Genomic DNA, 26,765 nt, shown 5'->3' with positions numbered 1-26,765 from the left:
CCAGCAGCACATACAGGTCTCCCCTCCGCTGCGCAGCTCCAACTCGCCTGCCGTGACCAGACAAGAGACGCCCGGCCGGCCTTGGCCTCGACACCCACCCACGCCTTCCCTTGGAATAAGAGGAGTCTTGCCGGGGCCTGTCCTCGGGCCCAGCGGCACCTTTTGCCAATACTCTTGAGCCAACATGGCGGCCGTGAGGGGACTGTTCCTGGAGCCTCCTAGAGCGCCTGGCCATTGCTAGGTTCTCAGCAGATAATTCCAGAATAAATGAATGAGCTGCAAGAGCCCAGTGCGGCTGCAGGAAGTCCCTGTAAGTAGTCCGTGGTATTGCGTCACGCAGGAGGCCGTTATTGGGTGCCTTCTGTATGCCTCGCCTGTGCTGAGTGTCACAGGGACCCCCGAAGAGGTGGGCGGACCAGCTCTGGCCTCCAAGGGCCTGAAGTGTGGTTGGACAGAGACAGTCCCAAGAAATCACTGAGAACCAGATAAAATGGCGGGTGACCCTGTGGGTGTCTGCGCTTTTCGGGATCCCATGCCTGTTTCCCCACAAGAGGTGGGGGCAGGAGAGGGGGTGTGGACTGCCCTCATATCCTTGGGTCGTCCCAGCCTCGCCTGCAAAGAAAAGGGTAGCACAGACACTCTCACCCCCTGGCTGTTTTGCCCCCTGGGGAATGTGCGGCCGCGTCTGAGCCGTTTTTAGCTGTCACAACTGGGACACCCTGGGGGGTGGGGGGGATGGCACCCGATCTGGTGGCGGGGGGGGGGGGGGGGGGGAGGGGTGGGAGGGGGAGTGCAGGGATGGCGCTCAGCTTCCCGCAGCGAGCAGGAGAGCCCCCAGCAGGGCAGTATCTGGCCCAGATGTTGACAGCACTGAGGTGCACAAACCCCGCTCTCACGCAGCAGTCAAGGGCGTGGACTTTAATGCAGCCAGACGTGGCTCCCGACGCGTGGACCCGGTCCGTAAGCCCTGCGACCCCGTCTCCTCCCCGGCAGGATGGGCGCACCTCATAGCACCTACGTAGGAGCTCGCTTCCTCTTTGGGAGGACGGGATGAGAAAGAAGGCGGATGTTCTGAAGGCTCCAGGGCAGAGCTTGGCTCACGGGTTTAAGTCATCGTCCTCGCCACCATCAGGAGCCTAAAAATCCGCCAAACTGGGACAGGAAGTCATGGGCGACACAGCCCCAACCCAGATTTTTCTTGCCCAAAGAACACTCCCCAAGAGAATGTGGGTGGTGACCTGGCTTCTCCGGGGGGGGGGCGGCCGCGGTGCCCCCACATGTGTCCATCCAGAATCCCTCTGACACAGGTGACGGGCCCCGCCTCCCAGGGTGCTGCGGGCTGAGCAAGAGCCCCAGTCTGACCGTCCTCTCCAGAGACGGTCCCCTCCCGCTTCTGTTGTTGGCTCGGGAATTACCGGTTCTCGCGCTGCTACGAGCCTAGGGGCTGGGACAGATGGGAGGCCTCCCTCGGGGTGCGTGCATCTTGCCTGAGAACGGCTTGCTCTTTTCCAGCACCCAGAAAAACTGGTGTGCCCAGGCACAAGCCTTGCCCCCGGTGCCCTTCACGGTGCAGGAGGGGAAGGTCCTGCCAGCTCCCGCCTAGGAAGGGCGTCACCTGGCCAGCCATGGAGGGCTGCTCAGGGGCTGCCTGGATGGCGGCCTTCCTAGCACCAGCTATGAGACCAAGATGGCAGAAGCCAGCAGGGAGGGCCGTTTTCTGCCAACCTGGCGACGACTTGTCCAAGTTCCACGGGAGACTCCAAACTCCAAGGGAGGTCACGCGGTCAGACTTGTGGTCTCTGAAAGCCTGTTTCCAATCCCGAGTCTTTTCTGCGTGTTTTCTCCCCCGCCTTCCTTCCGGCACCCTGAACTTGACCTCAACCCAAAGAACTGCAATGGCCTCTTCTCACTCATTCTTCGTCGTGCTCCCGGAAGAGTAATCCTAAGGTGTCTGCATTACAGGACCCCCTCCCTGCCACCGGCAAGCCCCACCCTCAGCACCGAGAGTCTCCATCATCACCGCCACCACGGCAGTGGCATTCAGGGCCCCTCCGTGGTCTTCAGGGAGGCACTGAAGCTCCCTGGTCGCTCGAAGTTCTTGTCTGTCCATCCGTTCAAGCACATACAACAATGAACAGAAACACCCCCCGTGCCTGCCTACAGTCCAGCAGAGGGACACTAGAGGGTCACCAGAGCAAGTGTGGAATTACAGCTGTGATCGGAGAGGTCTGGAAGGCCAGGCAGCCTCCGGGGCAAGGTGATAATGGAGCTGAAGGACAGGATGGTGAGGCCTGAGTCCAGAGGGAAGTAAAACTGATCCTGAACGTGCCTCTGGGCAAGGTTGGGGGGGGGGGGGGGCGGGGGCTTGAGGGAGGAAACCGGGGCCCCCCGCCCAGAAAGCAAGGAGGAACAGCATCCGTTGTAAGACAGGGGAGGTCGTGCGGGGTCCCGGATGCCAAGTGGAGCATATCGGTCTTGATCCCAAGCGCAATGGGGAGCCCCTGAAGGCCTTCGGGGCGCAGGGGGCAGGGGGCGAGATGAGACTTGACTAGCCCAGCAAGGACGGGAGCGTGCGGGCAGAGCAGTGGGGGCCGCGCCGCAGAGGTCCGGGGAGGGTGGGAAGAGTGGGCTCCACGTGGAGGAGTGAACAGGGAAATGGAAGGTTCCAGAGAAATCAGGGCGCTGCGAAATCATCCTTGGGTGCTTAGACGCGAGGTGAGGGTGAGGCCGAGAACCTGTTTGCAGAACACGGCTGGAGGGAAACACCATTCCCTGAGGCGGGACGTTCAGGAAGAAGGAGGCATCTGGAGTCTGGTTTGGGGAGCTGAGGTCTGAGGGGCCCCCGGAGAGTCTGGCTCCGTGCTTTACCCGATGTTGTTTTTCAATCCGGGGGCCCCTCGTTTCACACCAAAACCTACATACACGGCCTGGGAAATTTCCCCGGCCAGGAACGAGCTTCCCCACCCCCGCCCCCCTCCCCACGTCTGCCTCCATCCAGCCTGTAGAGACCCAAAACCTATCCTCCGAGTCAGGCGCTTCCTCCAAGAAGCCCGGCCGGGTGAACGAGCTGGCAGCCGGCATCCATCCGACCCAGAGGTGCCCGGCCACCACCTTGCAAGACCAAAGCCAGCTGGACGTGCCGCCCCTTACCGGAAGGGAGTCTGCTTCGGCCCCCTGCCCTGCAGGCTAAGTTCCAGAGGACAGAAACCCAGCCCTGCGGTCTCTATAGCCCCCCAACCCCACGCCCGGGGGCTTGCCCCGAGCCGTCACTCAGCCCAAGTGTTAACAACAGCCTCCCCTCTGCTCCCCAGAGTCCCAGAGCCACATGTCCGCGTCCGTGTGTGCATTCCAAACAGGCTGCGGGGGGTGCCTGCTAAAACACCTTTCCATCTTGCGCTCAGGGCCGAGGTCAAGCAAATGGATCTGTGCAGAAAATGCTCTTTAAAATGCATTACGTGCAGGAGTTTAAAGAGACGCCCGCTGCTCGGTGAATTTCAAAAAGGAGCAAGCCAGTGATGAACGACCTCGTGTTGTTAGCAGGCTAAGGAGCGAGGGGCTCTGTCTGTCTGCCGGTAAATAAAATGTGGTCATATGTCACCTTCGCGCTCTGCCGGAGGGAGGCTCCTCAACCTGTCGGACAGGAAAGCGCGGGTCCCAGGCCATCAGAGCATCATACAATAAGGTTCTGATTGGGATGAATTGTGGAAGGAGTCCCAGTGTGCGGGGGAGGGGTCCCCACGCCCATCACGGGGTGGAGGTGGGGAGCAGGAGGGAGGGTCTCAGGTTCATGGCTCCTGGGCAGAGAGGAAACTTCTGGGAGACTGCCTCGAGGCACGGACAAGCACGGTTTGATTGGGGTTTTTTTGTTGACTATCCAGCAGCCGCTTTTTTCGAACTTTTCCATCCCGGGCGACGCGGTGAGACGGGTCTAAGGCAGTTTTCTCCTCGCCTGGCTTCGCGGGGGATGAAATTAGTTCGAGTTCGTCTATAGTATATTAATTACATGCTTCCGTTTGCTCGCCTCCTAGAGCTATCGGCGAAATGAAAACCACGGAGCGTTATTAACAAGCCAGTATTCAACACGCCCCGTGTCCAGAGCACCCTGTTAGGCACCGTGGGGAGATCCGAGAGCCCGCGAGGCCGCCACGGCGCTCCCGGGGTCTGCAAACAGATGCCGGGCGGCTCGGAAGCTATCGCGGAGGCACGCATCGCTGAGTCCAAAGTGACGGTCTCGACACTGAGCAGATGAACTGAGGAGAGCGCTCAGGCAGAGCAGTGACAGGAGCGCGGAGGAGCCCCGCGGCTCCCTCTCACTTCGGGGAATACGGCCGGCTGTTGGCAGATTTCCTTTCTCGTGTATTACAAACCCGTCCCGAGGTTCCTCTGGGCCTGGGCGCTCAGCGCCGTCACGGGGCTGTGCACAGACACAGATACAAGATAAAGGATGGGCCCGTCCCGCCAAGGTGAGCGGGGCTACGATCACCCTGGAGAGACGGGTGTGGGCAATCGTTCACACACCCTGTTCCTTCCGAGATGGACAGCCTCTCGTCGGGGCCGGGGAAAGCTGGGTTTGTGACCTCGGGCAAGTTATTTGCTTCTGGGAGCCCCACCTCCCATCTGAGGACGGGTAGAGCCTGCCAAGTAGTCCCCAGCACATCTGTCCCCAGCACATCTGTGAGCCCTCACCGCACGTGCTGCTCCAGTATTCCCACCCACGTTTGTCCTGAGAGGCAGCGCTTGATGTCCAGGCCACCGACTTGGCCTCGTGCAGAGAGGCCAGCGCTGCTCAGCTCCCTGGGCCAAGTGCTTGGGGGGGGGGCGGGGGGGAGGGGGGGTCAGGGCGCACAGTGCTGGGTGCCCGGCCGTCCTCCCGCACCATCCTGGCTTTCCAAGCTTCGGATTCTCCCGGTGGTTTGTTTTAACTCAACTTGGGGCCATTTTTACGGCAGGCTTCCCGCCTCCCTCCTGCTGAGGGGACCGCAGAGCATGCTGTGAAGACAGCACACTGACCGGGTTTGGATTTGGGTTGTACCACCGCCGAACACGGGCGTATCACGGCTGAGACTCCTCCCTGCCTCAGTTTCCTCATCTGCGGGATGAGGACGACGACCAGGTAAAGCACTTGAATCGGCACCTGACCAATTAGTTACTGATCGTGGCTATGACTATCCTCACGATGCCAATTTGAAAAGAAAGCGTGCGGCTGCTGTGGCAGGTGCCTCCCGAGGAGGTCTTACTTGGTCTTCCTCGCTGCCCGCGGCTCTGGTCGCCATCCCTGCGCGGCGACCCTGGGCGGGGCGTCACCAGTCTTATCCTGATTCTGGAGGAAAGCGTGACTCGCGAATCCCAGCCGCCTCCGGAAGCGCACGGGTGAGACTGGCCGTCTTCCCCCCCCCCCCCCCCCCCCGCCACCACGGGAAGAGACCACAGAGTGGAATATTCAAAATTGAGGCTTTCCCCCAGGAAATCCTGCCCCCGAGGTCTCGGGACCGTTGAGTAGGAATCCCTTCTGGAAATCACGGCACTGCTCCACCCTGGGGGACAGGGACCGCTCTCTGCCATGGGGGTGGGGCCGTGAGCCACGCGTGGCTATTTGAAACACGCCAAACACGATAATCTCAGCAGCTAAGGAGCACGCAAAACCGTGGCAAATAATCTGCCATTTTTCTCGCCTTCCGCAAGTTTGCAAAAGCTGGCGTGTGTTTTGCTCTGACGCCACATTGCAGTTTGGGACGCTCAATTTGCATTTGGAAGTACCTGATGTGGGTTGAAGATTTCGGAAAATGTAAAGCCGAAAACACAGATAGACGCACCCGGGGTTGTTCCAAACAAACTTCACAGTTGTCCAATAACTGAGCCAAGTGTTAGTTTTAAAATGTTCATTTTAATGAAGTAAAATGAAACATCTGTTCTTCAGTCGCATGAGCCACATTTCAAGTGCTCACAAGCCACACGTGGCTGGTGGCGGCTGATGGGACGGATGCTGCTCCAACATCACAGGGAGTTCTGCTCACTGGGCGGAGCTGCTCTAGAACAGTGTGGGGGGAGGGGGGCTGCGTAGATGCGGACAGGCCTGGGCCACCCGTTCCACAATCCAGACAGAATCTCAGAGCAGGGACTCTGGGGACAGCCATGCACCCAGTTCTGGCCCTGCGCCTCCCACCAAAGCAGCCTACCCTCCTCGCTCCCCTGGGGCTCCCCTGGAGTTCCCTGGGGCTCCTGTTTAACCCAGTGAACAGCTATAATTCCTTACCGTTTCTTGCACAATAAACTGAAACTTGCCTCTTTGTACCTTACACCTTCCCACCTTCCTTCTGTTCCCTGGAGCTGAGTAGAGACAAGCTGACTGCCTCAGACACTCCACAGGCCTTCAAACATTCCAAAGCACCTATCGCATCTCCTTCATCTTCTCATCCTGTATTCTAAACCATCACACCCTCTCTGGTTAGTGCCATGGGAGGAGAAACCTAGTAATCAACTATCAGTCATTCACACTTTAGTGAGAATTTGCTCATCAGCTTGCTTTCCTCTGTAGGAGCAGGCGGTTCCACGACTCAGGGCACAACTTACCCACGGGGTAAGGCCATGGGGGGCCCAGCGTTAGAGCAGGAGGACCAATGTAGAGTAGGACAGCTACGGAATTAGAAGGTTCACAATCTCTGGCCATTTGAGGCCTGGATGGAGGGGAGCTTCCAGAACTCTGTGTGGTTGGTTCCGATGAGTGCAATCATTCCCAGCAGGCTGCATCCCAGAGAGCCAACCGGGAAGCCGCAAGATGCTGCCACGGAGGCCCCACGTGTGGCCCCTTTAGCTTAGCCTTCTCTGCTCCAACCAGCCCTTTGCTTGGAGGGTAGAGCACCAGACTCAGAGCGGGGCATGAAGATGGTCAAGGGCACGCCACGGGCCCTCCCCTGCCGCTGCCTCAGACCAAACCCTTCTTAAATGGCCTTTCTTCCCTACTATGCCCCCAGGGTCAACGGCAGGGGCTTCCCACGTGCATTCCCACGGCCCCCTGCCCTTTGCCTGCTGTGGTAATGTGACACCATCCAGCTACTCATCTGTCTCCCCTGTCAGACACCGAGACCCCATCTGTCTAGGTTATTGTCCTCAGTGCCCGCCGCCTAATTGTTCGTCAGTTTCCCCGCAGAAGGGCATCGGAACCCAGTCTGCGGGTAGAAAACCCAAAAGGAGACTGCGTCTTTCCCGCTCGTCCCTCTATCCCCTGGGCCAGTGTCTGCAGTATCATCAGATCTTAATTAAGGCTTGTTGAACGAATGACATGACATGACAGCAGGTGACCAGCAATGGAGGCAGGCAGGGACGCCGGTCCTGTGTGGACACAGAGCCACAAGTCTCCGTCAGCCCAGTGCCCCTCTGGGATCCCTCCCAGGGACGGATGGCCCAGGTGGGTTCAAGCACACCCCCCCAGCCTGCATCAACTGGGGGGGTTATAAGATTCTAAACTGGGGACATGCCAGGTAACTGGGCAGGTAGGGTTCATCTGTCCAAAGAGAGGTCTGCCTTTTGCCCAGGCTTCTGGGAGGAGGCCTCTAAGCCTTAGGAATGTCCTGCCTGATAGGGTGTCTTTGTTTACCTGGGGGCCTTGGGCCACACCAGGCAGTCTGTGCCGACAACATGATTTAGTGTGGGCGCCTCGGGCCACCCAGTATCAGCCTGACCTCTAGAGCGCCTGGAGACCGAGGTCAGCCAATGGGCCGTCAATCATGTCCACATGACCAAGCTCCTCCAAATACCCTGGGCGTTGGAGGCGTGGGGGGGCACCCGAGTGGGCAGGGCTCGTGCATGTGGGGATAGGAGCGGGCGCTGTCCGTGGTCCCAGCAGAGAGCCCCGCTGAGGCTCCTGCCCGGTGCCATCCCGGCCCTGCCCCTTTGCCGAACCACCTGTGCCTCTTTCAAGGGGATAAACCAAGAGCGTGAGGTTAAAGGCTTGCTGAGTTCTGACAGGACTTCTAGCAGATGACTGAACTTGGAGGTGGCCTTGTGGAGCCCCCTAGTATAGTGCAGTGACTTTGCACAAATTCACCGTCCGTCTGGGCCTGTGTTTCCACCTCGAACCGAGGAGACGGGCAAAGAGTTTCTCTGGTCCTTCCGGGGGTATCTGCGTTGAGAGCGCGTGTGTGCACGCACACGCGTGTGTTTGAGAGGCGGGGATGAAGGGCTCGCCATGGAACCCAGGCACCGGTGGGCCTGCCCCCAGCGCGGCCCCTAAGTCTGTGCCCCAGAGAGTGGGCACAGCCACGGCTGACTCCGAGCCACATGTGCAGGGCTGGCTTCTACCGAGCAGCTATTTGGGCCTGGTCTCGTCCAGGTGACGACACTGCTGCCCGCAGGACCCACGCTCTCCGGGCCGGGGAGGCTCCCGAGGCCTGTCTGGAAGAGGAAGGGGCTGTGGTCCCAGGGGGGCCTCACCAGCTTGGGACTCAGCCTGGAGGTGACAGGGCCACCCAGGAGCGGGAGACACATGACACCTTGTGTCCACCCAGCTGAGCCTGAGGGGAGGGGTGTGCAGCGAGTGTGGGGAGCGTCCGGCCTGGTGCCCACCCCTCCCACCCACCCTCCCCACCTTCTAGATCTTTCCTCGCATCTCAGAAAGGCCAACCACCATTCCGCCTGCCCTGGGGGCTGTCTCCTCACCTCCTTCCTCACATCACTGAGCCTCTATCTCCTCCACAGCAGGGGGGGGGACGTGACAGAACCTTCCTCCTGGGGGAGGGGCGGGAATCTCATCTCAAGATTAGCATTATCGACATATTATTACTGCCAGCGTGACTATCAGACTACTTTGTGCTAAGTGTGGCGAACCGGCCCAGCATGTGGCCAAGAGCCGGGCCCCCGGTGTCTGCGTGTTGAACTCCCAACTCCGCCATTTATCAGCCGTGGGACAGGTAGGTGAGCTACCTGCCCCGTGTGCGCGGCACCTTCCTCATCTCGAAGGCTGTTGTGAGATTCAACGGGTGAATGTATGTGGATTCATTTGTTATGTGGACCGCGTGGACGGGGCCACCGCCCAGTGGGTGCTGGCCGCGTGTTTTCTGTGTCGTGGCCGTCCCCCGCTGACCCTTCGGCAGCCCTCCTCTGTCCTCTGTTGGGGCCTCTGTGCCTCGGCTGTCTGCCCGCTGTCCACCCTGGGGGCCTGCTCCATCGCGGGTCTGGCCTCTGCAGGGGAGAGACCAGCCCTCGCGCTGCCCTGTGCGCAGGGGCCTCACCTCCGTGTTGGCATCCGAAGGCTCCTCGGTAAACGGGGGCCGGAGGATCTGAATTTACCCCCAAACGCTACCCCCCCCCCCCCACTCCCTGGGCCGCGTCGCCTAATGACTCCACGATGCTCGATGACCCCCTCCCGAATGGCGCCTGCAGAAGAGGCAGCAGCCAAGGCCAAGGGCGGGTCGAGGGCAGGGCTGCTGCTTCCCCTCCAGTGCCTGGCGCTCGGCAGACACAAGGGCACCGTTGGAACAAAAGCAGGTCGCACGGGGCAGTAGGGGCGTGATGTGAGCTCTGTCTCAGGTCCCCGTCGAGAGGGGCGGGAGGTGCCGCAGCAGGGAGGGGAGAGGGGCTGAGGTGGCCCTGGGCAGATGGGGTCCCAGGGACACGGACAACTCCTCCGGGAGAAGAGCTGGGCTCTGAGGACCCCAGTGAGTAGCGTCCCAGACAGAAGCAGCCGCAGAGACACGTTGCTCAGCACCAGGAGAGGAAAGCACTGGAAGGGTAGCGTCGGGGCCCAAGGGCACAGAGACCGAGGCCTTTCTCTTCCTAAGCGCTCACAAGCCTTGGGCTTTAAGATCACACACGTGCGGGGCGCCTGGGGGGCTCAGTCGGTGGAGCATCCGACTTCAGCTCAAGTCATGATCTCACAGTCTGTGAGTTCGAGCCCCGCGTCGGGCCGTGTGCTGACAGCTCAGAGCCCGGAGCCTGCTTCGGATTCTGTGTCTCCCTCTCTCTCTGCTCCTCCCCCACTCACACTCTGTCTCTCTCTCAAAAAGAAATAAGTGTAAAAAAAAGAAAAAACATTTTTTTTTTAAAAAGATCACATGCATGCATTACTTTGCTGAAAAAGAAAACGTTGGAGCAGTACTCCACTTCCTTCTGGAATGGCTTACGCCAGGTTTGTCTGTAGGTCGCGACGGTGAAGCCGTCAAGTGGGAGGGGCGCGGCAGCTAAAGGGAACCAGGTGGAAGGATGTCTGCGTCCATCAGGACACGGAGAGGCCAGCACCGCAGATGCGCCCGGACGGACGCAGGCCTCGGCGCAGGCAAGAAGGACACACAGGACGTGGGCCCCTCACAGTTTACGGGAGGCGGGTGGCGGCCGGCGGCCAGATTGCGGGTACTTTGCCTTCATTTGTAAGGATTTCGCTTCTTCCAATGAGCATGGATTTCTATTATAATCGCAAAAGTTTATGCCATAAAAATACGTAAAAATCGATGTAGAGAGAATAAATGTAACTTCACATTCTTGCTAAACCACTACACTGATCAAGAAACCCGGGAGGGAGGAGCCGGGGGGGGGGGGGTGGGAGGGCGGGAAACAAAGGAGGGAAGGGGGGGTCTGCTAGGGAGCAAGAGTGGGGCCAGGAGAAGGGGACCCTCACCAGCTGGCCATCTCACTCTTCTGGTCATGGACTTTCACATAACATGGAATTTCTGTTAAAATGGCACTTCAGATAACATGGAATTTCAGATGCATGGAATTTCGGATAACATGGAATTTCAAGTAACATGGAATTTCTGATGACACGGAATTTCAGATGCATGGAATTTTGGATAACATGGAATTTTAGATGACATGGAATTTCTGGTAACATGGAATTTGAGATGCATGGATTTCAGATAGCATAGAATTTCTGATGTATGGAATTTGAAATGCATAGAATTTGAGATGCATGGAATTTCAAATGACATGGAATTTCAGATGCATGGAATTTCAGATGCATGGAATTTCTGATAACATGGAAATTCAGATACATGGAATTTCAGATGACGGGGAATTTCAGATAACATGGAATGTCAAGTAACATAGAATTTCTGATGACATGGAATTTCAAATAACATGGAATTTTAGATAACATGGAATTTCAGATGCATGGATTTCATATACATGGAATTTCCGATGCATGGAATTTCAGATACTAGGAATTTTAGATACATGGAATTTCAGATAACAAAGATAATTGTTTTAGGACAATTCTGTCCCACAAAATATTTGGGACAGACTTATACTCTAAAAGTGTCCGTTGTTCCTCTGAAACCCCAGTGTGACCAGGTGTTCAGTGTTTGAGTTTGCTTACTGGCAGCCCTGTGTGGGGGAGACCTGGGCCCCTTAGAGAGCTTGATAGAAGCCGTGGTCCTTCTGGAAAAGTGCCCTGACCCCACTCTGCAAACAATTCCAGGGAAGTCATGGAAGCCTCTGAACGTCTATCCCTGGGGTTAGCCCGGGGCTCAGCAAACTTCTTCCGCAAAGGTCCGGGTAGTAAATGTCTTTAACAGAGGCAGCCACGGGCAATACACACACACAGGCTGTACCACCAATAAAACATTACGGGAAAGTCACATTTCAGTTCCCATAAATAATTTCCGCGTGTCAAGGAAAATCTTCTTCTGATTTTTTTTTTTTTTTTTTCAAACCATTTTAAAATGTAACCACCGTCCCTAGCTGGGCGGGTCACAGTGTGCCCATGACTGCTCTCAAGCTCCCAGCGGGGTCTCCTCTTGCTCCCCATACACTCCTTCTCCCCATTCCTGCTGCAGCCCCCTCAGGATGAGGCGTGAACAGTTTGGGTGGTGGGGTTTTTTTTGAGAAAACGGTTGTCAGGGAAGGAATGAGGGCAGGTCCCCATCTTTCTCTGATGATGCACCCTCAGCCTTGGGCCTCCAGCATCAGTGCTACAGAGGAGGAAGGCAGAAGTGGTCTTCACCGTTGAGTGGCCCTTCGCAGCTGGCGGGAGAGGACACGGGTGTCCCGTGTGGCTCATAGGACGTTCTTGGTGCTTCCCGGAAGGAGGAAGGGGCAGAGACGGATGGCCAGGGGGTCCGGCACCATGGCAGGTCACAGGCAACTCTCCTTGTGATGCGAGACCCTGCCCTCGGCACTAGCTGGGTCCCTGGGGACACGCCTCCAACTGGGTGGTGGCTTTCTTGGGGTGTCCAGGAGGACAGATTAAGTGGGCCACTTCTTCTGCCTCTTTCTTGCCACTCAGCTGTCCTTGAGATGTTTGCTGACTGGCCGCCCTTCTGGTAGAACACACCAGCCACCGGCCATCCAGCCCGCTGTGTCGGACCCAAGGCCGGGGCCGTGTTGGAGCTGTGGCACAGGTGCCCCACACCCACACAAGGGGTGCGACCTCCCAATTCAGGGGGAAACACAGACTAGCTTGGCAAAGGGCCAGCGGGAGTAGCATGGCCTCTTTCAAGTTCGGTGCACCTCCGGGGGGAAGGAGGGTCAGAAAGGGACAGGGAGTGAGGTTCTCACGAGGCTGGACGCCCTGAATTCAAAGGGCGGTGTTTGCCGCAGGACCTGGTTTACCCCCGTGTCCCGGGGGCCTAGACTGCTGCTGACCCAGGGGAGGTGCTCAGCACATGTTGGTTGAATGAATACACGACATCATCAGCTCCAACATTCCGTCCTTGGCTGTGTTGCCCTTAGAAAGTCTAAAAGCTCTTCCTGGGGCGCCTGGTTGGCTCAGTTGGTTAAGCTTCCATGAGCTCTAGCCCTGAGTTGGGCTCTGTGCTGTGTGAAGCCTGCTTGGGATTCTCTCTCTCTCTCTCTCTCTCTCTCTCTCTCTCCCTCTCCCCCCGCCCCGCCCCTATCCTACTTGCACCTTCTCTCTCTCTCTCTCTCTAAAGAAATAAGCTTTAAAAAAAATAATAAATAAATAAATAAATAAATGCTCTTCCTTTCACAAGACTTCGCCTTAGAAGGTGGTTCCCTTCTAATGCCCTTTCTGGGTAAGATACAAAGTGGCTATTTCCCCTCTAATTATTCTTTTTTTTTTTTTTTCACTGCCCTATCAAATCCCAAATCTGGAGACCAATCTCTCAGTGTGTTCGTTGCCTGGACCGGAGTATCGGCGCAGCACCTGGAAATGGCCCGTATTTACGTCTCCCCTATAAACTACAAAAGGTTTTTTCCACACAGGATGTTTCTGCCCTCCTCCGCCAGCTCTGGCAAACCAAGGCTCTGCAAAGTATTTCACGTTGACTCCAAGGAAGACACAGAGGACACTTTGGCTCAGGCCAACAAGTGAGAAGAGGCTGGCTTTGTTTTGTTTTGTTTTGAAGGCTGCACGGCGGAATCTACAAATTCGGCGTCTGTTTTTGTTCACTCCCCCAAGCCCCCCGGAAGGAGGCGTTCCGCGTGGGGTTGGCCGACCCGGAGGGATGGGGAATAGTGGAATCCATTACACCCAAACCACACAGCTGGAGGAACGAAAAGCGAGCCAGGCCCGAAGTACCCTGGGTAGCCAGGCAGGAGAATGAGTGGCGAACAGATGTGCTGAAATTTCATTAAAGAGGGTCTTGAAAATCAACCTGTCAGGATTAGATGCGTGTTCTTTCCGCGTGATTTTTGAATTTTCAGAGGTTTTTCTTTCCCCCCGAAAGGAAATAATTCTATAGGTTCTTCTCCCCAATCAGTGGCCTGCCTTTGAAATTAACCATTTGTCTGGCTTTCACTCTGATTGGGATCATGTTCCTCCTCAGTCTCTCTGAAGTGCTATTTTTCTGGGTGTTACTCGCTTAGCCACACACAATGTAACTTCGAACGGTGATGGAAAAAAAATTAGCATTTCCAGTGAACGGGAAAGAATGCATCTGATTTCAAAACGTGTACTTAAGAAAGAAAGAGTGCCACCAAATTGATTCTCCCAGTTCCATAGGGCTTGTTCTGCTAAGCCAAACCTGAAATTCATTTTTTGCAAAGGGACAACTTTATTTATGATTCTTTGGAGGAAGGAAATATGAAGATCCAGGCACAGGAAGGGGAAAAAAAAAAAAAGCATCTTGAGGATTTAATATAGCTTGGATTAATCAAAGCGCCTGCTTTTAAGCTGTGTGCCCCCACAGAGGAGTGAATTAATGAGCAATTTATGCAATGAATATATTTTTTTCTTTAATTATCTAGGTATTTCAGACGAGCGTGCTTCTTCTGACTTGAATTCTCCAGATACTTCTCTGAAATTTTAGCTTCACTTTGCATGGATAATTACCGCCTCCAGCTGTTCGGAGAGCAAATCTCAAGGAAGTGGAAACCTCTCCCAACCCCGACCCTCATGCAAATCAAGTGGGTTTGCTCGCCAGTCATCCTCAACTGTAGCCTGAATCCTTTTGAATGAAGAATCCATTTTGGAATTATCTTTAGGCCAGTGTCTCCTAGGTCGGTTTGGGGGAGAGGGGTTTTTAAATGAGAACGCGGACCCGGGACCCCGACCCTGGAGAGTCGGAACCAGCAGGTCTGGGGTGGGGCCCAGGAGCCTGTACTTTTTTTAAAGGTCCGTGAACAGCGCGGCTAAGCGCCCCCCCCCCCAATCGCTCTCCCCACTCACGCCCGTTCAGTTAGGCAGGTTAGCCAGACGTTAGCAGGTTGGACGGCCTGCCCAGGGTCACCTCCAGACCCACGGCTGAACCCCAAAGGCTGAAATTACGGGAGCAGTGAGAAGCCGGACTTTCCTTTCTGGCAGCACAATCCAGACCCCCAAGAAATGTGGGGGGGGCCCCTGGAGACAAGTCAACTTTGAGGTCTGTGTTGCTTCACAGGCCCCTGACCAGGCTGGCCCCAGCTCTCAGGTTCCATGATTGTCCCCGCTTCCAGGAAATGGGGAGGGGACAGGGGACACTGGGTGGGTGGAACCCAGGCTGTGGCCTGCAGCACGTCAAGGTCAGTCTTATCTCCCCCCTGCAGCTTTACCAAAATGGACAGTCAGGTTTCCAGAAACAATAGGTGGGCACCACCAAGAAGCCGGGAGCTATTGAAAGCTCTGGGCGGCAGATATCTGTTGGTGGTTGCCCCTTCCGCTCACGAAAACAATCCTGGATCTTACCTGAGTGTGGGGGCAGGGCAGGGCAGCGGGACTCCGACGGCGGGGGGGGGGGGGGGGGGGGAGGGGGGCCAGAGGTCGCATCTGAAGCCAGGGCCTCCAGGCCACCCAGCCGGCCACCCTGGTGTGGGTTTCGGGCACTCTGGTCTTTGGACGGCCCCTGCCCGTCCTCTCCTGGGCCCGTCCCCGACCAACCCCTCTTCTGAAGCCACAGGAGGGGACTCAGGGACCTGACCACCAGGGCAAGATGGGTGGAAAGACTGGATCCCTTTGGGGCCCTTCTCCCCTCTTGCCCAGCCCCTCTGGGTCTGAGGAGTCAGGACGTTCCAACAGGATCCCAGGTTCACGCCTTCCCACCGCGCCCCCCACTTGGGAGTAAAGGAGGGAGCCTGCTTCTGATGCAGGCTGCGACAGCCCCACAGCGGCATCCCACCTCCCCCACGAGAACTTTCGGGAAGCAGAAACCTCAAGTTCAGGAAAGTACGAGAGCGGCCTCGCTTCCGGCCACCCCTCCCCTTTGCCACATTTCCATTAGCACCAAAATCACAGCCTCCAGGGCCTTCGAGGCTTCCCGGCTTGGATAATTGTTTCCTTATCTCCATTCACATTCACTTGCAACCTGCATTAGACCCTGCTGTATAAAACGGCCAACTGAGTCCGGTGCCTGCCTCCCGGACCTCCACCCCGTGCCCACTCCTTCCTGTGTGTACTGGGCCCACGCCATTGTGGCAGGGGGCCTGAGGAAGGCGGCCTCACAGCCTCCCTGAGAATACTCTCCTGCTGCCTCGACGTCCCCACGTAGACACGTGCTGATCTGGGTTAAGAATCGCCATCTTCTTGCCTTTCCCAAGCTCAGGCCTAATCACAGTTGGACAGAAGGGTTCACTAGGCTTTCTAGGAGGAAATAACCCGGAAGGTGTGCGAGGTCTCCCGCACAGGAACCCAGGAGATAACCAGTCCCAAATAGCAGGCACTCTGGGTATAGGAGAGCTAGGGACCTGTGAAATACCGCCTCTGTGCAGCTGTGACTACACCCGGGCCCTCAGCCGGCTCTGCTAGGATTCTCTTTGCCCCAGTCAGGAGCAATCATCATGCCCTTCTCCACCGGAGCCGCTGCCGTGCGTTTCTGAAACGTAATTCAGAGCTCACTTTTGGTTAAATGCCCCATAAAGCAGTATCCCATCTCATCTATCAGCCAGTTTTAGACCATACATCTTCTGAGGGGAGTTTTATCCCAGGACCCATTTCTGGTGCTGTCTGCAACGTATCTGAGATGGGCTGCAGGCAGGGGTTGATCCAGCCAAACCCCGGGGTTCGTCAGGCTTCCCTTATCAGCTCAGGAATCGTGGCACTTCGGGCATTAATTGATCCTGGAGAACGTGAACAACGCATCCCACAAATAGGAAGTACACATAAAGACACATCTGTACCTTATCAAACGTAATAACAGAAACTCTCACCAGCTCGCTTAGGGAACTGGGGACCACGGAGGCAAGAGTCCACGACTAGACGGTGTTGGTGGATGTGTTACAGCGTGGAAGGCACCAAAGTAATACAGAATACTAGCAACACACACACACACACACACACACACACACACACAATCCTTAGAAAACTATTGCACATTTTGGTAAAATTCCGAGGTCCAGAGAGGGGCCTGGATCTCCCCAAGGCGACGCTTGAGCCCCTCATAGCAATTCACTATGCCTTCCCCGTGATGTGTTTTTCAGAACAAATTAGCACGGTGTGTGGTTGGTTTGTGTTTTCTTGTAAAGGAAATGTAATTTTATATATTTATTTCTGAGTGCTTATTCCTGGTTCAAAAATCAAAACATACAAAAGGGTGTGCAAGGGAGGCGTCCTGTGGCCTCTCCCTCTCTCCCTCTCTCTCTCTCTCTCTCTGGCCTCCCCATCCCCCTCCTGGGAGCCGGCCAGCCTAGGGACACACTAGGTATATACAAGCTGATGCATACGTGTATATTTTTTCCTTTTTTTTTATAAACACAGATGGTAGCATGCACTATAAACATTGTTCCCCCGCCGTGGCTTCAACAATGTGGTGACGCATCTCCTCTCGCTGCACAATGAGCCTCCGGGTTGTTTTTAGTGCCACACGGTAACTCCGTTGCAAGGAAGGAACGGGGCTTATTTAACCAGCCGTCCGCGGCAGGCATCTACGTTGTTACCAGTCTGTTTCTATTACCAACCACTCGGCAATGAATAAACCTGTGTATTCATCATCCCCGGCCCCGTACAGGACATCGGAAGGATAAATTCCTGGCAGTGCAATTAGCAAGGGTTTTAGAATGCTGTTCACATGTGTTTGTGATGTTCCTGTCCCAAGGGGACGGAGGTCTGGGCCAAGAAGGTCAACGTCAGGGGACATGAGCTCCAAAGAATTGCGTTCTATTTTCTCTGTTTCAAGAAAATGCCTCTCCCCAGTCTCGATCTTTGGGAAAACAAAACAACCCAAAAAACAAAAACCGGTAATTCGGCTGAGCTGCACACCCCCTGCCTGGGTTCTCCGTGAATTATGGATTTTTAAAAAGATGGGAAGGGCGGTGAGATCTTGAATTTCCAAACTGGTTTTATCTTACTTCATTGGAAGTTCACCTGCCACGGCTGCTGCTTGAGGCGCTGGCGTGCGAAGCGGCATCCGGGGCACGTCTGGGGGCCTCCTTGCCATCGGCCGGTGGGTTTATGCGCTCCTGAGAAACACGAGCTCTCCGTGCTTCCTGCTGACGGGGCCACTGGGGCACACAGCCTGCCTGCGTGTCGCTGTTTGTAGGAAAACAGGAGCCCCCGCCTCAGGCCCCACCACGGCCTAGTGGGAGCTGGAGTTGCCCAAAAGACCCAGGGGCTCCAGGACCCCCAGGGGTCCTGCTGTCGCGAGGTGCTGTCCTGGGCCGGGTAGCCACAAAGGAAACACTTTAACGTTTATTTATTTTTGGGACAGAGAGAGACAGAGCATGAACGGGGGAGGGGCAGAGAGAGAGGGAGACACAGAATCGGAAACAGGCTCCAGGCTCTGAGCCATCAGCCCAGAGCCCGACGCGGGGCTCGAACTCACGGACCGCGAGATCGTGACCTGGCTGAAGTCGGACGCTTAACCGACTGCGCCACCCAGGCGCCCCTCAAAGGAAACACTTTAAAAAATAAATATATATTTTTAACGTTTATTCATTTTTAAGAGACAAAGTGTGAGCGGGGAAGGGGCAGAGAGAGGGAGACACAGGATCCGAAGCAGGCTTCAGGCTCCAAGCCATCCGCACAGAGCTCGACATGGGGCCCGAACTCACGAACCGCCAGATCATGACCTGAGCCGAAGTCAGACGCTCAACCGACTGAGCCACCCAGGCGCCCCTCAAAGGGAACACTTTTGAAGATGGAAAACATGGGCAGTGACTCAGAAATGCAGCAGGTCTGCGCCCCGATTCAGAAGCCAGAACCATCTCTAGGAGGCCGTCACGTTAAGCCACCAAGCATGTCCACGCAGGGGTTCTGCGCAGCCCATGGTCTTGAGACTCACGCACTGAGCCATTTGGCCTTAACTGGGGACGTTTCGGGTCGTCAAGACTTGGGGGGAGGAGGGGAGCTATTAGCATCCTGTTGGGTAGAGGCCAGAGAAGCACTATACACCCTACAATGCCCCCCCCAACAGAGAATTACCCCGCCCCAATTACCAATAATGCCTTGCTTGAGAAAGCTAGCCTCACCCCGGCACTGAGACGAAATCAAGATGGTCAGGGGACCAAATGCTATCTTTGAAAGGTGGAAGCAACTGGTCCTCTCCCCTGAGGGCGGGAGGCATCCTGGACCCACCAGAAGGCCCCCACCGAGCACCCCACCCCCATCTCCTAAATGTCTGTGCTGCGAAAAACATACACATCAGCTCAGAGGGGAAATATATGAGAGAAACAGTATCTCCGTATTCTTAACAATTTTTCTCCTCTGAGCTCAGAGAGCTTTTCCAGGACAACGTTACTTTATATTCCTATAATATAATGCAAGAAAGATTGCTCCTCTCACTTTCCAGATAGACATATTTTCCAGAGAGCTGTTCCTGACAGCTAGTTAGTGGGAGAACTGCATCAGAATCGATAAGTCCTGAATCCCTTTTTTTTTTTATTTTTACAAAATGAAAACAGCCCTTCTTTTTCCGATTATAAAAATGATACATGCACATTGTTCCTTAAAAAATTCAAACAGTACAGAAAAACATAAGGAAGAAAAATAAAAAATTACCCAAATCCTTTCACCAAGAGATAAACAAACGTAGACATTCTGATACTTATCTTTCCAGCCCTGACTGAGGGAGGGTGTGCCCGCATTTTACACACATCATTTCTCCTGTTCCAGGCTGCCTCCACCTGCCACTGACATTCTGGGCTGGATCATTCCCTGTCGTGAGGCCGTCCTGGGCACTGAAGGGTGTTCACCGGCATCCCCGGCCTCTACCCATTAGATGCTAAGAGCATCTCCCCACCCCTGAACTGTGAGAGCCAAAATGTCCCCAGACATGGCCCAATGTCCCTGGGGTGGGGGAGGGGGGGCAAGGCTGAGCCTAGTTGAGAATCCCTGAGATAAACGGTATCATGTACCTACAGCTCTGTGTATACCCAATGTTTGGAGGGAGAGGAAAAAGGTTATGACTTTTGTGTCCTTTGGTATTTAGCATTAAAGGGGTGGGGGGTGGGGGAGGTCTGGACCAGCCTGATATTTACGAGGTCAGGGCTTCAGGTAGATTACTTGACTTCTCCCGGCCTCCCTTTTTGTCGTCTACAGAAACAGCGATAGGGCGCCTGTGTCAGGAATGACCCCAGGGTTCCATCCAAAGTTGTCCTTTGGGTGGTCTCGCTGTGTACCTAGCTCTGTGCATCCTGCGGCAGGAACACGCCCCCCCCCCCTCCCCCGGACCGGAAGGAGGTTGGCCCCTTCCCAGGGAGGACAGGCCGGCTGCAGGGTGATTTATTCCAGGCACCGAGGCAAGAGGGGCAGCAGGTGCCTGGTGCAGACAGTGTCGTGAGCTTCTGTTTGTGGGCTTTGTTTCTAATTCAATTCTTTTGGAAAACAGATAAGCACACGTCTGCTTCAATCTACTGTGCTAGGTTTTTTCTTCTCTTGTAAACTTTGGTTTCTTTTGAGCTTTAGATATTAAAAAAAAAAAAAAAAAAAGACAAATGTATGAGATCAGTTGGAGGTTTAAGCAAATTGGTTTATTCCACTGCCGGGGGAATTGGGGTGGATGAGTCACCAGTCCTCGGCTAGTCGGCTTTTTACAGAGCAGCGTATGGTTTCGATGCTGGTGAAAAGCCTCTGGGTCCTTGCTCTCCCCGCCCCCACGCATGCCCTTCCCCCACCTCTGCGCGCACTCCCCTCGTCCTGGAAATGCAGAGCCCAGCACTGGGCGGTCAGGGCCATGTCTGCAGACGGAAGCGCCCCTCCCCTCACCCATCCCAGCGGGATTTGGCTGAGCCGCTGACTGCTTCACAGAATGACCCCCACTCCTTAAAACATCAGTGCGACCCCCTGGCCTCAGGATAACAAGCACAATTCTTTCCAGGGCCCACAAGCCCTGCCTGGACTCCTCTTTCCCCCCTGCTCACCTGGCCTTCCTTGGGTCCTGCCTGCTCCCTCGGTCCCCTCCCACAGGGCCTTTGCACATGCAGTCCCACCTCTTTGCCTGGTAATGCCTCCCCGTCCTTTGGGCCTCGGCCCCACGTGGCGTCCTCTGGGAAGGAAGGGACCAGCCCCTCTGTTGCACACCGTTGTTGGTGGCGATCTGACATGTGCTTCTGTGTTTATCCAATGAGTCCTGTTGGGCCACAAGCGCTTTGAGGGCGGAGGCCCTAATTTTGCTCAGTACTCAGTGTTTCACACAACGCTGGGCACAGTCAGTGAGCATTTGAAGGAAGGCAGGCAGGACGAAGGGCAGGCGGGAGGGGAGACCCCTCCATCTTTAAAAGCGTCATTTCTTTTTTTTCTTACCTTTAACATCCCAACCTTCCACATTCAAGTGGCTCGCGAATATCTTCGCTCTCTGCCTGCCCCCTCCACCTCTCCTGGGGGCCCGAGGTGAACATCTCCCATGTGGGCTGGGGGGGGGGGGGCCACGTCCATTAAGCCACCTGCGATGGCCGTCCGCCAGCCAGCACGTGGGAGGAGGAACAAGTCAGCGTGTCCCCGGCACGAGGGACCAAATGGCCTGCTCCAGCCTTTCCGAGGGGCCGTCCTCCGCCCGTAATGGCGAAATTATGTGAGGCGTAATTTATAGTAAAAATCAAATGAACGTTAATTCTGGTGAGTCACCCATGCAGAAAGGGCACCCAGTGGCTGTGGACATGGGCTGCGGCTGAGGACAGCTAACTGTTTAATCAAAGGCAGAGAGGACCACAGTGTACACTGTGGTGCCTGAAGTTCGGGCTGGCGGGTGGGTGCTGCTGTCCGAGCCCCTTTCAGAACTCTTCCTAGAAGGAAGCTGGGCCTCAGGAAAGCGGTGGGGGGGGGGGGGAGTGCCCCCCACAAGCTCCCCAGTCTGGGTAGCGGACGGCAGGCACCGCCCTCACTGCCCCGGCCCGGGCCACAGGCATCACAGCTCGTTGTGAAGGACCAGGCTGCAGATGGCTCCCCGTTCGCAGGGGAGTGCGAATGCCCAGGACGCGGGCACGGTCTCTTTCTGAGAAGATGACATCGGTCCCAATTCACCTCAGATTATGAGAACATCTTGCCTTTTGAGAAAGTGAACCACGTCAGGGGAGTATGGAGAGATACTGTGGGGGCAGACGGGGCCTCCCCTGTATCTCCTTCTGCCCACAGAGCGCCCTGGGTTTTCTTCAACTTCTGCAAGCCACTGCCAGCGGCTGGGCAGGCCGGGCCCCACGGACACTCAGGGCCACGGGGACAAGGAGGCTCTGGAACCAGCAGTTCCAGCCCGAGGAGGCCTGGGCCTTTCCCCCGAGCGGTCCCGGGTACACACACTGGGAGTGGGGGCTCTTCCAGGGCAAGGAAGCCCAGCCGCCCTCCTGGGCCCTGCCTCCGTCCCAACACTGCCCCTCTGGCCCACACCCTGTGTGGTCACAGCCAGGGCCCCGGGCGCCTCCCAGACACCAACTCTCCTGCCTCACCGTGCGTCCCGCCCGCCAACCTCCTCCCTCCCGTCCATCTCACCCACATGAGGGTGAACCTGGCCACTGGCCAGGACGGGGACGACCCCGGCAGGCAGAGGGGAGCAGCCCCCGCCATGCAGCCTGCATTCAGGCAGAAGAGGAAGTGCACCCATCGTAAACACGCACATGCTGGGAGTCACGGCACAGAGAGAAGATCGGGATGGGGGGCGGGGGTGGGGATCCAGGGCCTCCGTGGGCGTGCAGTCAGGGCGCATTTGGCCTCAGTTCTCTGTGTAGCCCGGAGCTGCATACAGGAGGGCCTGGGGCCTTGCTTTCTGTTTCTCAGCGGCTGGGCCACCCACACCTGTATTTTAAACAAACTTTCGCTGCACCTGGGTGGCTCAGTCCATTAAGCGTGTGACTTCCGCTCAGGTCATGATCCCGCGGTTCGTAGGTTCGAGCCCCGCGTCGGGCTCTGTGCTGACAGCTCAGAGCCTGGAGCCTGCTTCGGATTCTGGGTCTCCCTCTCTGCCCCTCCCCTACTCGCGCATGCGCTCTCTCTCTCAACAGTGAATAAACGTTTTTAAAAAGTAAGTAGGTTTTTAATTTTAAAAGTTTTAGATTTACAAAAACGTTATGACGATGGTGCAGAGTTTCTGTGTGCTCAGCACCCGGTTTCTACTACCGCTATGCTGCTGTGGTCGTTCGTCACAATTCATGAACCAACACTGACACGTTATTAACTGATCTCAACTCCACGTGTTATTCGGATCATGGGTGGTTTTTACCGAATGCCCTTTTTTTTCTGTTCCAGGATCCCACCCGGGACACGGTACACGCAGCTGTTACGTCTCCTCTTGGCTGTGAGTTTCTCAGATTTCTCCGGTTTTTGATGACCTTGACCATTTTGAAAGGTGCTGGTAGGTATTCTATAAAATGTCCCTGATGTCTGGTTGACGCTCGTACTGGGGTGACGGATGTGGGAGGAAGCTCACAGACGTGAAGGTCTTCTCGTCCTGTCTGGGGCTGTGCGGGCAACGGGACTGTCACAGACCACGTGAGCCTTGGCCCCGGTGGGTGTGTGGTGCCCACTGTGGCCAAGGTTCTACTCTGCAGACTAAAGGGACGTGTAGTTACGTCCCCGCTTCTTGAGGGGCATTTACCTGAATTCTTTGGAATTCTCCACACAAGGGATTGGTCTCTCGTACCCATTTCTCTGATTTCCGTTATTGACAACCGTGTAGACTCATGCATATTTATAGGATACACCGGGATCATAATCCAGGGCTAGCTTGTGAGTCAGACTCTGCCACTCGGGGCGACTGGGAGCACTTCCGGGGGCTCCCGTGTCCTTTGCCGTGCCGCCATTTTGGTTTTGGAGCACTTCCTCACCTTCCTGCCGCGACACTCTCCCCGGCTCGTCCGCAGCCCTTGCCTCAGCAGGCCCAGCGACAAGCTCTCGTTAACAAGAAGCCTGCTTGCTTCTACTGGACAAAGGCGTCAGAGACCAAAGTCTGAGGGTGGGACACGCCTGCTGCTGGGGGAGTTGTTGTCCTAGGGCTTCCAGGGCCCCGAACAGAGAGCTAAGGAGCCGTGTATGTGCACTTGCCCACGATGCACACTGATCCAGAGCTACTCCTTGAACACCGAGCGGCCGCACTGGGGTGGGCGGGGAGGATGCTGGCTGTGCCACCGTCTGGGTGCAGGGGAACACTCAGAAGGGGAGGGGGCCGGAGCTGGACCAGGACGCCCTGTACACACACCCCCAGACCGTCTCCAAAGCCACTGGCTTAGAGCCCTCCCTGTGGCACGTGCTGTCTGGTGGCAAAGGCCCCGTTCTTCCCTCCCTCCCTCCCTCCCGTCTCCGGGGGGGGGCCTCCCGCCGCGCCCTGGGCCTCTTCGTCCCATTTGCCTAGGCCCCCTTCTCTGCCTGGTACCTCACTGGCGGGGGCCACCCAAGCCTGGCTGTTATAACCGGGGGTGGGGGGCAGAGCGGCCCAGGGGCCGAGTCTGTCACTAGAACACCCCCCCCCCCCATTCCACGCTGATGCACACCTCGCGCCTCCCTGCAGAGCTGGGCTCCAGGGTGTCCTCAAGCCCAGAGGACTCCACATCGGCTCTGCTGTGATGGGGATGGGTGTCAGCTTCTCAACGAGGTCTGTTCACCAGAACGCACTTCCTCTACTGGGAAGGAGGCATCTGACTCCCAGCACGCTCTGGGCCACCTCTCACTCCCATGCCTGTCCCACGCCCAGAGTGTCCTCTCAACTGTCAGGAAGCCACTCTGCACTCGGGATCTTCTTCAGTTGCCTTTTTCATCTTTCTGCTCTGTCCATCCATCCAGCCAGCCAGCAATTATATCACCTAAATGCCCGCTCTGTTCCAAGTATGTGAGAAAGACAGGCCCTGCCCGTTGGGGTTCGGCCGGCCAGGGAAGCCAGGCATTAGGAGGATAAGTTTTTAGTTCCACATTCTGGCAAATGCCATGGAGGCAAAGAGCAAACTGTAATGGGAGAAGATGGTGGGGGGGGGGGGGGAACCTGGTTTGGCCTGGGTGGAGGCAGGGCATCGTGCTTCCCGTGAAGCCCCCCAGCAGCAACCAAGGGAAACTGAGGAAGGCAGGTGAGCCACAGCCCCGTGCCTGCCTCTAGGACACCAGCAGGTGCAGAGCAGAGCTCTGTGGAGAACGGACACAGAGAAGGATGTTCATCCTACTCATTCTCAAACATCTACATTTTGATAATTTTTTAAAAAATGTTTATTTATTTTTGAGACAGAGACAGCATCGCCAGGGCAGGGACAGAGAGAGAGGGACAGAGAGAATCCCAAGCAGGCTCTGTGCTGTCAGCGCTGAGCCCAAAGCGGGGTCTGATCTCACAAACTGAGATCATGACCTGAGCCGAAGTTGGACACTTAACCGACTGGGCCCCCCGGGCGCCCTTCAGTTTCACACATTGATTAGGCACCTACTACATACCACGGGAGGAGACCAAGCTGGAGAACGTAATAATCCTCAGGGCAGCTACAGCCCTCATCCTGCAAGCTCACAGACTCTAAGAGGTGGGAGCAAACACATTACTGGCAAAGGGACAGAGACGACAGGGGCTGTGATGCCAGTGACAGCTGGATGGCAGGGGGTGCTCCCTGCAGGCGGGAAGCCAGGATGAGAGGGAGGCAGACCCCAAGGAGAGGAGGAGCAGGCCCAGGTCCGGGTCTTCAGGCAGCTGGGGCCAAACGGCATGTGGGGCATGTGGGGGAAACGCAGGTGGTCAAGGCCAAGCTCAGAGCGGGGTTGTGTTCCAAGTAGCCACCGGAGGCTTGGAGCAGAACAACAACACAGTCAGTGGCCTCTGGCCACCACGTGGGGGACCCGCCGGTGGAGTTGGGCCTCTGTGGGGGGGGGGGGGGGGGGGGGACAGGCAGACGGCGTGGCCTTTCCCTTGTGTGGCTCCCCGTGTCTCGCCTCCTGACCGCACAGCCCGTGGGTGCAGCACTCCTCCGAGCCTTTCAGGAAAGCCTCCACCCAACCCTCTGAATTGAGCACAACAGGATTGGGGGGGGCCCTCCGGAAGGACCCGCATCATCACCTCCCACCCAGGGCTGTGCCTCACACACCCTTCCCTGACTTCATGACGTGGCCCCGGGGCTCCTGCCGCCCCTCCTCCCAACCCTGCCCCACGTCGGAACCTAGGGTGCTCCCAGATGGACAAAGATGTCACAGGACCCCGGCGGCCCCTCTCTGCACCCCAAGGGCTTATGCGACCCATAAGCCAAAGACCCGCGTGACACCTTTCCTCGTGGACCCCATTCAAACACGCACACGGGGACCTGCCTTCCAGCCGGCTTCCCTTCCCGGTTCAAAGGCAGCGCTGTTTACTTTGAAGAAACGGCCTTCGAATGTGGGTTTGCCGGGGCCTTAGTGGCAGGCTCCGAGCACCACGGAAAAGAACTTCATCACAGCTCTGTCGTGGCCTCACGCGCTGACAGCCGGCCTCAACATTTCATCTTCTGAAGGCTTCTCCCCGAAGGTTCTGTCGCTACCTTGGTTTGAGTGGCAGGCACGCGCCATGGTGCTGTTGTGCATGGGGCCCCAGGAGAAGAGTCTGTGAACGATTGCCTAACTCGAGTGCTACGACGATGGGGGGCCCCCCGCCCAGTTCTGAACAAAAGCTGCAAATCAGAAAGGGGCTGTCAGCTGGCTCCTGAGCCGAGCATGAGGCTGGTCCTTCTCGGCCGTGGGAGACCGCGGGAGCGCCGCCTGCCTTCTGCCCTCGGCCTGCACCCTCCCGTGTCCTCCTCTGGGGCCGACAGCCTCCGGAGGTTCTGGCCCGACGGCACTGGCGGATGAGAAACACCAGCGGGAGTGGACGTGTCGCCTGGAATGTTCGCCGTGGCGCAGAGCAGACAGAAAATTCTGAATGTGGCCAGAGCTGGAAGAGGACATCCCCGTGTGGCCAGGACAGGGGCCCTGTCGGGGGCTTGGGGCTCCCAAGTTCTCCTCCCTGGGGGGGGGGGGGGGGGGGGTTGGGGGAGGGCACAAGACTACAAACCTAACCGCCTGGCGCCCCAGACGAGCAGGGAGTGGGCGACAAGCCCGTGGCTACCTCAAC

General features: G+C 56.6%; 1 long non-coding RNA gene across 1 annotated transcript in view; it reads left to right on the top strand.

Moving 5' to 3' along the window:
• The window catches only part of LOC123579936, an 89,593-nt gene extending 66,412 nt beyond the window's left edge, over nucleotides 1-23,181 (top strand). Inside the window, exon 3 of the long non-coding RNA XR_006703021.1 lies at nucleotides 22,970-23,181. This is a non-coding gene — a long non-coding RNA (uncharacterized LOC123579936). The remainder of the gene's footprint in view (nucleotides 1-22,969) is intronic.
• Nucleotides 23,182-26,765: the final 3,584 nt, after the last annotated feature.

The sequence above is a fragment of the Leopardus geoffroyi genome, chromosome A3 (genome assembly GCF_018350155.1).
Source record: "Leopardus geoffroyi isolate Oge1 chromosome A3, O.geoffroyi_Oge1_pat1.0, whole genome shotgun sequence".
Taxonomy (NCBI): domain Eukaryota; kingdom Metazoa; phylum Chordata; class Mammalia; order Carnivora; family Felidae; genus Leopardus; species Leopardus geoffroyi.
The sequence above is the reverse complement of the archived record's forward strand: the minus strand, read 5'-3'. Positions and strand labels throughout refer to the sequence as shown.